The sequence below is a fragment of the Hevea brasiliensis genome, chromosome 17, assembly GCF_030052815.1.
Source record: "Hevea brasiliensis isolate MT/VB/25A 57/8 chromosome 17, ASM3005281v1, whole genome shotgun sequence".
NCBI classification, from domain to species: Eukaryota; Viridiplantae; Streptophyta; class Magnoliopsida; order Malpighiales; family Euphorbiaceae; genus Hevea; species Hevea brasiliensis.
This window is the reverse complement of record NC_079509.1, coordinates 14,249,993-14,262,402: the sequence shown is the minus strand read 5'-3', so window position 1 is coordinate 14,262,402 and position 12,410 is coordinate 14,249,993. Positions and strand designations below refer to the sequence as shown.

At 38.5% G+C, this 12,410-nt stretch overlaps 1 non-coding gene across 1 annotated transcript; it reads left to right on the top strand.

Annotated features, from left to right (window-relative positions):
• Positions 1-11,861: 11,861 nt before the first annotated feature.
• LOC131175698 (small nucleolar RNA R71) lies at positions 11,862-11,967 on the top strand. Its single transcript, XR_009145889.1, has one exon. It is a non-coding gene; the product is annotated as a small nucleolar RNA R71 (small nucleolar RNA).
• Positions 11,968-12,410: the final 443 nt, after the last annotated feature.

Here is a 12,410-nt window from a genome sequence, read left to right as displayed (position 1 = left end):
ACTCCTTCGATGTAGATACTTAAGAAAACTGGTTTCTAAAGTTTCTCAAAAGCTTAGAATGTTAAAGCAGCAAGACTGAATCAAATTTTAGAGTCTTTCCACTATAATCACCACCACCTTTTTTGTCCGTTCATCCTACAGTATTGCATGTAAATATTTATAGGGAACGAGTGCTCATCATAGAGGGTTAGGATCTCATCAAGGGAGACAGAGGGTTTAGATTCAAAAGAACATAATTCGATGTCTGAGAATTAAAGAGAATCAAAATGGAGGGTTAGGATTCTATTCAGAATATCCATCCTTTCTTCTTTTAATCCAACGGCTCAGGGTATTGCCTTACAAGATGAATCCGAAGGCTGGGAATAAAAAGCACCGAACTTGTTGTCTACTTTTTGATCCAAGGGCTCCGGGTCCATCCTTACAATTGTGATCATCGGTGGAGATCGAAATGAATAGGACTGCCATAACTGTTTTGGCGTCTATCAGCTAGGTAGGTGTTTCTACAGATGAAGCGTGTGGTGAAGATTTGATCACGCCTGCAATGCTTTAACTAACTCGGCTTTGATTATGAAGAGAGTTGATTGAAAGTTATTCAATCTCTCTGTGCTTTCCGATCTCTATTTCTTTCGATCTCCCTATTATGACCCTCTCCTTTTCCGATCTCTCTCGTATCGGGTCTCTTCTCATTTCCCGATCTCACCCATTCTAGATTTTTCTTCTTTATCCAACTTGCCTTGGTCAACGCAATTAATTCTTCAGTTACCGATGTATCCGCTTCGGTTTCTGTATGCAATAAATGCCTAGGCCCTATATATATGCACCAACGGGAAAATCCCCTTCACACTTCACTTTTCTCCTTCAGTTTTTTTTTCAATGCTCTTTTTCTCCAATTCAAGCTTCTCTAGTAAAAATTCTGATGATGGCTGTTTTTGATCTTTTCCCGACTATTTTCTTCACTTTTCGCCTGAAAGTTTATGACCCTGGTGATCGGAGAACCATCAGGATGTTATCTGATGACAGTGATAGAACCAGACTAATTTACCGATCAAGATCGAAAGTGACGAACGTACCAATCTCGAATCGGTCTACCGGTATAATTGGTGCGCCGATCTCGGGCAAGAGGACTGTTAATTTCAATCTTAATGTCGGTGACGCCTCTTGAAGTTCATTTGGCCCCTCACCACATCGGGCGTCCCGACTATAGCTCGGTTCTGGTCGATGACATCGACGATGACTCCGCTCACTATCATGAGAGTCATAGTAACCCTATCTGAGCTGCACATCTATCCAATACTTATGGCTGGCTTTCTGATCAAACACATCTTTTGATTCACCCACAAGCCTAGGCTTTGACATAGGCCATTATTAGGTAAGATGTAGTGCTGTTCTTTAGAGATCGCCCAAATGATGTAATCCATTTTAAAGATTCGCCTAATGATGTAATCCGATCTCTTGAGATCGCCCAAATGATATAATCTAATCTTTTAGAAATGAAATGAAATTTTATTTGAATTTTTATTTTATTATTGCATTAGTTATTTTTTCGATCTCTGATATGCATGTCCGATCTGATCCCTAAACGAATTGCCATTAGTCGATCCATGATTTTAGAAGTTTGTTCGATCTGAAGACCTTGGCTAACTGATCTCATTTATTCAGTTTTTTATTATGTTTCTAGAACCTTCTTGCGACGTATAGAGGAAGCAGCCGGTTTCGCTAACCGATGCGTCACTTTGGACTTCGCGAGCATTTAATGCTCAGACGGGTATAAATATGGGCGAGGTGAGTCAATCATTTCTTTATGTCATTTTCAGAACCTTTCTAGCAATCCCAACATTTTCTTTCATTTTCTCAAGTTTTTCCGGCACCGATTGCATTCCAGTAAGGATTTTGATTCTTTTCTCGATTAATTTCTTTTGTTTTCCTAAAAATGAGTGGCGCTAAGGGTCAGAAAGCTGTGAGCCCGCCTTCCGTCCATATTTTGTGGACCTCGGAAGAGGGCGATGTGACTGGGCCAAGCGGACGTCCCAATACAACCATCATTCCTGTTACTAGTCCGGCTACCGGACCGAGGCGAGGAGCATCTTTGAGAAGAGAAAACCTGCCAATTGATGAGTTACCTTCGGTCCTGAGAGAAACCAATCTCCAGCGCATAAGTCAGGAGTATAATATGCGGATCGACTCCTTCGAACTGATTTAGTGCCATGGCGACCATCGGGCCGATCACTTCTTCGATGAAAGTGATCTCATCATGGTGTACGAAGAGCAGCTAAAGGCCGGGCTCTGTTTCCCTTTAGATGAATTTTACAAGGCCGTCCTAAAGTTCCACCACGTCTCGGTAGCTCAAGTGCATCCAAACTCCTGGCAGACTTTGGTAGCCTTCCGGGGCCGCTACCGAGCTAAGAGACTGGAGCCCACAGCTAAAGTTTTTGTTGAGTTGCATAGGCTTGCTTGAAGGAATGATGACGAATTTTGGTTCTTTCAGGCAAAGTCGAACTGTGGGCTCTTCACCGATTTCCCTTCTTCGTTGAAAAACTAGAAAAACCGGTTCTTTATTGATGTGGCCCAACCGCAAGTGCACGGGTCGTATAAGTAATACAGTAAAGATATCGTTCCCACGAGGAGTTGAATTAATGATTGAATTTTTGACATAAAAGTTGACTAAATCGAAGTATTTTTGAAATTAAAGTAATGAATTGATGGGTATTGAGAATGTGAAATCTATATGTGCAAAATTAATATTCTATTCAACAATGTATTAATTAAACTAAAATTGCATCAAATTGAAATAAGCAAGTTAAAATTTGGCAAGATTAAAAATGGCAAGTAATTAAATTCAATTAAAAATTGACAATGATAAAAAGGCGATTCCGGAGTTCGGGATTTCATATTCGAGCTATTTTGGGATTTTAAATTGGTTATCCAATCTTATGAAACTTATGGGTTTTAAGGAGATTAATTCTTAAATCCTTTGAATTCCCTTTCAAGTGAGACAAAGAGTGCCTTAATCGATCTAATCCTACTTTTGTGGACTTAGAGTTAATTAAGACCCATTAAGTTCTTTAATTAATCTGTGAATCCTCTTAATCCTTAGCCTATTTCTAGGTCTAAGTTAATTAAGTCCAATTTCTTGATTATCTGTCACAGGGCCTTCTCCTTTCGGTGCTTCAACCATGGATTAAGAACATCACTTAATGGGATCCTGCACTAAGCATGTCATTAAGCACACAAGAAATGAATAAAACTCATTAAGACCACAAAATATGGATTACCCAATCAAAATCCACAAAATATCTCAAATATTACAACATTTACTCCAGAATCAAAAGTAAACTACTCACTATCCATAATGCTTACAAGATATTATGAGTTTATAAGGAAATAAAGCTTTAATCTAAGCTAAGAAATAAGAAATTAAATACTAGAAATGTAGAAAAATGTAAGGAAAGAAAGAAATCTGCAAATCTTGGTTGAAAATGGTGTGGAAGGTGAAAGTGACTCTTCAAATTCTGCCTCTCCTCTTCCTTTCCTTTTCTGCTCCTTGTCCCCTTTTCTAAAATGGGAAATGGGACTATTTATAGCATTTTCTGACATGGAGCCCTAAAATGGTGTGTTCTAGGAGGAATTTTCTGAGGGAATCTTCTGCCAGCTCATTAATGAAACCTTTATGGGACTGCATAAGTGGACTGCATAAGTTATGCGATCCCTTATGCGATTACTGGTTTCTGGTTCACTTATGCGAAACTGCATGACTTGGTGCATAGGTTATGCACAATTCCGTGAAAGTGCATAAGGGAGGCGTGAATGTGCATAAGCTATGCAGTCTCCTTATGCACATTTCGGCAGGTATAGGAACAGTGATTTTTCTCCTTATGCAGATCCGCATAGCTTATGCGGCAAGTTATGCACAATTTGGTCAATGCATATTTCAGCTTGAAAACTTGTTTTTGACATCTTTGGCTGTAGAAGTCACTCCTCAATGGCAAAATTTCTCTTCAGTCCTTCAAAAACACCATTTTTCCTACAAAACAAAGTAAAAATTACAAATTAATCTAAAATTGACAATTATGAAAAACTAACTAAATAACTAATGAAATTAGCTAAAAAATAACTAATAATAAAATAAAATGGCTATGAAATTAGACCTAAATGACTATGCAAAATGTATGCATCAAATACCCCCAAACTCAAGCTTTTGCTTGTCCTCAAGCAAACTTTAAAATGTGATGCAAAATTTTTAGGGGTGCCTTATCCAAAGAGCTATGAAAATCACCTATTAAAGTAACTTAACACACCTTCAGCCATACCAGCAATCCATATACCCATCCTTCAAAATGCAAAGAATTTAATGCTTATCCAAACTTTCACCGCTTAGCCATCAAGTCAATTATCATTCAAAATCCCCAAACCAACCAATCAAAAGAGAGGGTCATGCTCAAAAGAAATTCTAGGACAATCAATGACCAAAGTGTCTCTATATAGAGTGATGGAATTAAATGAATGAATGGATAATTTTCCAATCCCATAGGCAAATTCCCTACTCCTATCTCCACTAATGTAGCAAGTACTATCAAGAGATCAAAGGTCTTTTTAGGGATGTAATGAGGCTTTGGGGTTCAAAATGAGGCTAAGAAGAAAGATGGGTAAAAAGGATTCAAAGCATGAGAATATTTTCAATTTTGAAACATAAGGTACACTTCTTATTTTATTATATATTTTTTTCTTTTTCTCTTTTTTTTTTATATGGGAGAGAGAGAAATACACAATGAGGATTGTCAAGTGCTAGCATATTTTACAAAACACATAAAATGGAGGGACATTTTGATACTTTAAACTTGTATTTTGCATTTTCTTTTGATGCTTGTCCCTAAAATTTGCCACCCCCAAACTCATTTCTTTTAATACTTTGGGTGGATTTCTTTCATTTTGAATGACAATGGTGAAAAGCACATATACTAGCACTTTTACAAGATGACAAGCATTTCTTCTCCCTTTTATTGTATTTTTTTTTCTTTCTCTCTGTCTTTTTTTTTTTTTTTTAATATCAGAGTATAAAGTGTACCTAATATTCAATTATCCTCATGAAAAGGGTTGGAGTGTTTGGTTCATTGGCTAGGTAGCAATAAGGGTTTCAAGAAAAATTAGGAATCAAAAGGCTCAAAGGGGTTTGCAAGGGTTAATTTTAATTAGAAAAAAGGCCAAAGGTTTAAAATGAGAAGGTTTAAATCAAAGAATGCCTAATCATCTCTCTTTTCAAGTATAAGCTGGTATTTCGCCTTGAAAGGTTTAGAAAATTTGTTCTAGGATTGGTGAGACATCATTTGACTACCTTATATCCAATAACTCCCTCTAAACACTTCCATCTCCAAATGACTAGTTGGGTGGCTTTTTGGCTAAGAAGATATAGGCAAGGGATAGACACTTCAAAACCTTGCACCTCTTAGGAAACTTTCAATCCACAAACCCAACTAAAGGTAAAGTCAAATCACTCTCATAGGCACATTTTCAATACTCAAGGGATTTGGCAAGAGATTTTAATGCATGATGCATGATTCCTAAAAATGAGCAATGCATTAACTAAATGGAGGAAGTCTATTTGTCTATTTGTGTGCAATGTGATGTATAATGTGTATGTAAATGTGTAATGTGTGTGTATGTATGGATGTATATGTAAAATATTTACAATATATGTAAATGGAATGGGATGAGATGCTCCTATACTCAAAATATGAAAAATAAAGCCAAAAATCAAAATGTGCACCCCCAAACTCAAAATTGGACATTGTCCTCAATGTCTCAAGTAGTAGATAACCAAAACTCAAAGCAAATAATATTGACCAGGAATTGTAAAAATTAAGATCAAAAAGAAAGAGTTACCTGGTATGGGGCAGAGGAGAATTCAAGATATAAAGGGATGCATAAGAAGCTGCACAGGTTATGCAGAGTAAAATGCTGTCCAGATCAAGTGTATAAGTAGGGTGCATAAGCCGTGCGGTTCTGCATGAGTGGCAATATGGGTTGCATAGGCTATGCAGGACATTTGCATAAGGGGAATACAGCCTGTGCAGTTCTGCATAAGTAGCAGAAAGGGTTGCACAGGCTATGCAAAATATTTGCATAAGGAAATTCATAGCCTGTGCAGTGTATACAAAAGCTGCTGCATGATGATTAGCAAGAGGAAATGTGCAACCACCAGTAGAAGCATGCAAATATAGACAGAGTATGGACAAATATGCACAAAAAGGGCAGTGAAGGCAATGAAAATCAATGAAAAACTAATGTAAAAGCTATCCAATAAAACTTTAAGAACAACAGAATTCAAAACAAACTAATTCAAAACAAACAAACATAATTCAAAACAAACTACAATTGTTTGAACATATTTACAAAGAAAAAGTCCTACAAGTTTGAACAAAAGTGAAACAGAAACTAATCTAGTTCTATTGTTTTGCCCTTGTCCAAGGATGTTGCTAAGGGGCTGGTAGCTGCTGGTTGCTGTCGAAATGATGGTGCTGGAGGAGGTGATGGAGGTGGAGGTGGCATTCCCAGAAAGATCATGAGTTGCTTCACCATCTCCTTCAATTCTTTCTGCTTGTCCCTGGTTTCCATGACAAGGTCAAATAGTTGATCATGACGATCCTTGAGTGTATCAAGACCAGTGTCAAGTTTCCTATCCACAAAGTATATATCATCACTAATCCTTTCAAGATAGGTGAATAAGGCTTTAGTGTTGAATGCAGGAGGGGCTGTGGATGAGGAAGGTTCAGCTGTAGGAGGTGTGGGTTGAGTAGAAGCTGCTGGGGTCTCCTGTTCAGACTGAGGGGGTGGGTTAGGTTCAGTAGAGTGCTGTGGAATTGATGGGAAAGGTTGGGCTTCTGGTTGTGCAGTGGGTTCAGTTTCTGCTGCTGGTTGTGCAATGTCAGAATGTGGCAAACTAAACCCTGTTTTGGATAGGTGTGCAGCATCAAAATATAAGGTGTCCACAAGTGCTGGTATTGGGTGCTCTTCAGGATTAAAACCAAAATGTTTGGCTATGACAATTATGAGCCCACCCAAGACAATGTCACCTATGGATTTGGTGGCAATATGCAACACATGCTCACAAAAGAAATAACCAGGAGAGACCTTGACCTTGTGGAAAGCACACCATAACATGAATAATTCAGATTTCCCCACAGCACCAGAACTAGTCCCTCTGCCCAAAACAGTGCTAGCAATCAGTCTATGAATAAACCTAAGTGCAGGGTCAAGTATTTGAGAGGTTTTTGATCTGCCAGCAGAAAAAGTCTGAGGTTGGTTTGTGATGATTCTCCAGAATTGTGCAGCATTCCAAATACCCTTATTTGCTACTTCTACCCCAGTATATGGCACTCTAAATAGCCCATCCATTGCAAAACCAAGAATGCTATGAAATTGATCTAATGATAACTCTCTATTTTGCCCCAAACATCTAAATTTCATAGTTGGCTTAAAATCTACATCATGCAATTTCAGGTTGGCAGAGAATGAAGAAATAAATTCCAATACTAAGGCTGGGTAAACAATTTCTTGCTTGTGCACAAATTCCATCCAACCCATACCATCAAGGTAAGCAACCACATTGTCAAATAAACCAAGTGACTGGAGAGAGTCCACAGAAATATACCTAGTGGGTTGCACCTTTCTTTCCTTAAGTCTCTTAAAGGCTGCCTTTTGAACTGCATCAGGAAGAGACCAAGGGAGTTTTGAAACCAATGAGACTGCTGACATTTGCTTTTTGCTGGAAGAGGGTGATTTGGCTTGTGTGGAGGCTGAGGTTTTAGGGGGTAGCGTTGACAATGGCGAGACCTCGAGAGGAGAAGCTGGACGGGAATGGGGAGGCGACTCCATTGCCGATGGAGAAGATGGAGGAGAAGAGGGGAAAAGAAAATATGCACGAAGAGATTAGGGTTTAGGCGGCGGAAATAGGTGTGGAGAAGAAGGGAAGGAGGAAAATGTCGGGAGAAATGGAGGGGAATGGACGGTCAGGAACAAAAAATACGGGAGGCGGGAGAAATGGGTGCCGACAGGAGTTTTGGATTAGGTTGTGTAAGACTGCATAAGTGAAAAGTGAGTGTGCATAACTTATGCACCCTACTTATGCATGTCTCAGCTTGTTTTGGACTTCAAAGAAATAGCTCATGCACAAGTGCATAAGTCATGAACTGTCCTTATGCACTGTTCGGCAAGTTTTGACCTTCAGGGAGAGTGGTCATGCGGAAGTGCATAAGCTATGCACTCTCCTTATGCACCTCTCGGCAAATTTTAGTGTTTGAAAAATGTGGTCATGCAAGTGTGCATAAGCTATGCACTCTGCTTATGCACTCCTCGGTGGGTTTTGATTTTCAGAATGTGAGGTTATGCAGAAGTGCATAAGCTATGCACTCTGCTTATGCATGGCTCGGCAACTTTTGGAATTTTGGGGTGGTGGTCATGTAGTTGTGCATAAGTCATGCACTCTGCTTATGCAGGTCTCGGTAGGTTTTGGTGTTTGTGGAAGGTGGTTATGCAGAAGTGCATAAGTCATGCACTCTGCTTATGCACCCCTCGGCAGGTTTGGAATTTTCGGATTTCTGGTTATGCATAAGTGCATAAGTCATGCACTCTGCTTATGCACCCCTCGGCAGGTTTGGAATTTTCGGATTTCTGGTTATGCAGAAGTGCATAAGTCATGCACTCTGCTTATGCACCCCTCGGCAGGTTTGGAGATTCAGGGTTTTTGGTCATGCAGAAGTGCATAAGTTATGCACCCTCCTTATGCAGACTTCGGTAGAGAGAGAAAATGAAGAATTTGAAGTTATGCAAATGTGCATAAGTCATGCACTCTGCTTATGCAGATTTCGAAAGATATGAAATTTGACAAAATTAGGCTATGCAAAGTTGCATAAGCTATGCACTCTTCTTATGCACTTTGCAATATGAATGAAAATGGCAAGAATTGTGGTTATGCAGGATTACATAAGCTATGCAGTTGCTTATGCACAATTCAACAAGATTAAGATTGCAATGAAACATGATTTGCAAGTGTGAAAAATACCCTAAAATGAATAAATATAATTTTATGAAGCATAAACCATGAGAAATTTTCACCAAAAACACATCAATATATACAAAGTTCATCAAAAATGCATCACACAAGCATGTAGAAATGGATCCTACATAAAAGACCTTTGAGAACCATGCCATTTTTACTCAAATTCTGCAAATCAACATTTAGCACATTAAAACTCAATAAAATCTGCATAAAGTTGCATTTATCTACAAATGATGAAATGAACTCTCCAAGTTATGCCAAGAGAATGCAATATTGTCCACCTTGAATTCCACAACCCAAATAATCTCAAAACTACAAAGATGACCAACTTACCACCATATTAACATTAAAAGCACATATACTTAAAAGTTACACACCCAACCTCACCAAAAACACAAGCCATCTGCTGCAGACACCCTTTTTGTTGCAGATTTCATTTTTCCTCTGCATAAACCAGATAACAGCTCCTGCACAAGTTATGCAGTAAGAACTAATCAGTTTTTTTTTTTTTTTTTTTTGAATAGTTTGAAGGACAAAATTTTCAAGTTAAGAATCACTCCCCAGCAGTTCACCAGCCTTTCTTCATTGAAATACATCTACAAGGGACAAGATTCAACAATGTCAAAAATTGAATTTGGGGAGATTCAAGATAAAAACAAAAGTAATGTAAATAAAAGTAAATCAACAAAAAGGAAAATAAAAGAACTTGGGGTGCCTTCCAAGAGCGCTAATTTATGGTCCTTAGCTTGACCCTTTTCATGCTTCATGGTGGCTGGAATTGGAATTTATTGCCTCTATTGCCAATAGGTCCTTCAATGAATCTATACTTCATTTTCTTTCCATCACATGAGAAGATCCTTGTTGCTTTGTCTAAAGATCCGACCATTTCTTTCTTGACAGCCTTTGGTGCATCTTTTTCTTTGAGAGATAGTTGTTTTACTTCACTTTTCTCCACTTGCTCAACTTGAAAGATTGGTGCCATAGGACAAGATGGATTACTATTCAAATGTTGTGCAAATGCAGCCTCTTTTGGATTTTTATCATTGATACTCCTTTCATGGATAAGACAACTTTCAAGAGAAGCCTTCGGATAGCTCTTTCTAAAGTGCTCTTTTACTAACTCATCAACTATATCAATTCTCAAACAAGAGTCTACATCTTCATGTTGCTTCTTTTTATCATTGCTAATGTTGAAGACTAACTGATCCTCTCCGACTCTAAGAGTAAGCTTTTCACCTTTCACGTCAATCAAAGCACCAGCTGTAGCCAGGAAAGGCCTCCCCAAAATGATTGGGATATTAGAATCCTCTTCCATGTCCAAGATGACAAAGTCAACAGGTATATAGAATTTCCCAACCTTCAGAGGCACATTCTCTAAAATCCCTTCAGGATACTTAATTGATCTATCAGCTAACTGAAGAGAAATGTGGGTTGGCTTAAGATCTCCCATGTTGAGCTTCTCATAAATGGAGAGGGGCATAAGGCTTACACTAGCCCCTAAATCACATAAAGCTTTTATAGAACATGATTCCCCAATGTGGCATGGAATTGAGAAACTCCCTGGATCCTTGAGCTTTGGAGGAAGTTTCCTTTGGAGGATAGCACTACATTCCTCAGTTAAGGCTACAGTTTCATAATCTTCAAGTCTCCTCTTATTTGAGAGAATTTCTTTTAGAAACTTAGCATAAGAAGGCATTTGTGAAAGAGCATCAATAAAAGGCACATTTATGTATAGCTTCTTCAAAACCTCTAAGAACTTTCCAAATTGCTTATCAAGCTTGGCTTTTTGAAATCTCTGTGGAAAGGGAAGCTGTGGCTTATAAGGCTCTGGAGGTATGTATTTCTCTTCTTTCTCTTTTCTTGCACTCTCTTTCTTTTCACTCTCTTGTTTTTCATTTTCATCAACATCTTCCTCATTTTCTCTCTTCTCACTTTTTTCACTCTTCTCATTATGCATTATTTTATCACTTCTCAGTGTAATGGCATGACACTGCTCTCTTGGGTTTTCTAGTTGACTTGGAAGTTTTCCAAAAGACTTGGTACCTGAGGAAGATGCTTGTTGTGCAATCTGATTTTCCAGCATTCTGTTATGTGTTTGCATCTGCTCTAGCCTTGCTTTCATCTCTCTCATCTCCTCATCATGCTTATTTTGATTAGCAAGAATCTGTTGCAATAAAGCTTATGTGGTGGAATTTTGTTCTTGCTGTTTTGGAGGAGGATTCATATTTTTCTGCTGAAAATTAGGCAATGGTTGCCTATTTTGCTGATATGGAACTCCTTGCTGCTATTGTGGTTGAAAATTCTGATTTGGAACTTGACTTTGCTGATTTCCCCATGAAAAGTTGGGATGATTCCTCCAATTTGGATTATAAGTTTGAGAATAAGGATTCCCCATATGTTTGTTTCCATAATTACCAACATATGCTGCTTGCTCTCCATAATCTACTCCACAGCTGGTAGTTCCTTCTGCATAAGCCACTTGTTGTGAACTTCCAGATGATGATGATGAACTAACCAACATACACAAATCTTCCATCTTCTTAGCAAGGACATTTGTAAGTGCATCAAACTTTGCATTAATCATGTTGAATGGATCAAGGTCATACATTCCAGCAGCTTGCCTCTTTTGAGTTGGAGCTGGTCCTCTTGGACTACTCCAAAGATGAGTGTTCTTTGCAATTTCTCCAATAGCTCATAAGCTTCATCTTCATGCTTCATGATAAATTCTCCTCCTGTTTGTGCATCAATAATCCCTCTGATTGCAGGAGTGACATTGGTGTAAAAATTCTGATTTATCATCCATTTTGGAATGGCATGATGTGGGCATAGTCTCTCTAATTCCTTCCATCTCATCCATGATTCATAAAGAGTTTCATCTTCTCTTGGTCCAAAGTCGTCATTTGATTCCTCAGTTCTTGAGTTTTTCCAGGTGGAAAATATTGTGCAAGAAATGCATCAGTGAGTTGCTCCCAATTTGTAATGGAGTTGTGAGGTAAAGAGTCAAGCCAATCCAATGCTCTATCTTTCAAAGAGAATGGGAATAGCTTTAATCTTGCTGCATCATCAGACACTCCAGGTTGTTTTTGCATATCACAAATCATAGCAAACTTTTTCAGATGTGTGTGTGGATTTTCAGAAGGATGTCCTCCAAATTGAGAATTCTGAATCATTTGAAGAACTCCAAAATCCATCTTGTAGCTATTTGAATCGATTCTTGGTCTTGCTATGCTCTCTCTCAAGTCATCAAAACGAGGAAAAGCATGATCCATCATACTTCCCCTAGGCACATTAGCGTTTACAACCTCTTCACCTTGGGCTGCATTTTCATTGTTTCGATCATTTCCAACATTACCACCAT